This window comes from Palaemon carinicauda, chromosome 45 (assembly GCF_036898095.1).
Source record: "Palaemon carinicauda isolate YSFRI2023 chromosome 45, ASM3689809v2, whole genome shotgun sequence".
NCBI lineage: Eukaryota > Metazoa > Arthropoda > Malacostraca > Decapoda > Palaemonidae > Palaemon > Palaemon carinicauda.
The window spans coordinates 1169830-1171843 of NC_090769.1; positions in this window are offsets into that span (position 1 = coordinate 1169830).

Sequence of the window (2014 nt, forward strand, 5' to 3'; positions counted from 1 at the left end):
GCCGATAAAAAAATGAGCCATGGTAACCATTTCATTACCAAGTCGCTATCTGCATTTACTATCATAGCACCTTAGCTGAATGTTAATTTCCTTAATTAATATAATTATATTAACGTTCTTCAATCATATTTGCCTAAAATGAAGTGACTCCAGAATCTTATATACATACTTTCAATTCCCTGCAATAATGTCATGTTTAAGTTCTTCAATCATATTTGCCTAAAAAAAGGAACTCCAAAATCTTATATACAGACTTTCAATTTCCTGCAACAATAATATATTTACGTTCTTCAATCATATTTGCTTGAAATAAAGTGACTCCAAAATCGTGTATACATACTTTCAATTTCCTGCAATAACATTATGTTAAAGCTCTTCAATCATATTTGCCTAAAATGAAGTGACTCCAAAATCTTATATACATACTTTCAATTTCCTGCAACAATATTACATTTACGTTCTTCAATCATATTTGCTTGAAATAAAGTGACTCCAAAATATTATATACATATTTTCAATTTCCTGCAACAATATTACATTTACGTTCTTCAATCATATTTGCTTGAAATAAAAAAAAAATCTTATATACATACTTTCAATTTCCTGCAACAATATTATATTTACGTTCTTTAATCATATTTTCCTAAAATAAAAGTGACTCCAAGGTAGTATACATACTACCTTTCACCTGTAAATGCCTTTGTATGGGTTTAGGTCTATAGAATGTGGTGCCTCTAAAGTCAGCCCCCACCTTTTCTTTCCCAAAGTAGCCTGTTGTTCCCCCCTCAGGCCTTCTGTCATCTGTCTCATTTTCTCAATGAAAAACTTTCCACACTGGTGGCAGGGGAAGGGCGTCTGGCCAACCCCAACTGTTAACTGTTATCCTCCCGTTATGATACTGCTCATGAGTTTATTAATATTAAAGTTGGTCTATGATAACAGCTTTATGTATTATGATAAGAACTATGTATTGCAAATTGGTATATAGTCTTCTATATTAATTTCATTAAAATTTTGATTTCACTCCTTTGTAATAAATAAAAAAATGATTGAAGATTCGATGACAATAATTAATCATATAAATTCATCAAAAACCAAATCATATGTAATAAATGATTGATTGATTTGAGGTTTTCTGGCATCCTGACATCTAAGGTCATTGACGCCAAGAATAAAAAAAAAAATGATTTTATAGTAAAATATCTAAAACCGAAGAAATTCTAGCAATGAAAAATTTTATTGTATGGAATATTTCCACGAATTACAGCTTGAGTGACACATTTACACAACTTTTCACAACGCTTTCCAGGTGCACAAACCAGTATTACACTTCATACACTATTGCAGTCTGTTAACTGTGGTAACCATTACTATCCAATACTCTGAATCGTTCTTATTTAAACAAGTTTTACACAAACTGCCCCAGTCACCAAATTGCTCGCTTTTGCAGCGTCTCAATTTGCTATCTGATTAAGTACTTGTTGTCTACTTTATTTTAGTGATTTGATTTTAGTATTATATAGCTTATAATCACACGGCGCGCGGTGTACACACACACACACACACACACATATATATATATATATATATATGTATATATATGTATATATATACAGTATATATATACATATATATATATATATATATATACAGTATATATATATATATATATATAAATGTATATATATATATGTATATATATACATATATATAAATGTATATATATATATATATATACATATATATATATATATATGTGTGTGTGTGTGTGTGTATATATATATATATACAGGGGTGGGCCATAAGTTTCCATACATAGGAAAAATAAAAATCTTTCATTGGAAAACCGTTTTTATTGACATTATATGCCCTATACCAAATGCCATTATTTCGAAAATACATTAATACATGTTTCCCACTGTTTCCATACTTCGATTTCCATCTTTGTGGCCACTTGAAGGCCTAATGTTCCAGGTAAATATACAAAACATAAATAAATCTTAACGCCATTACA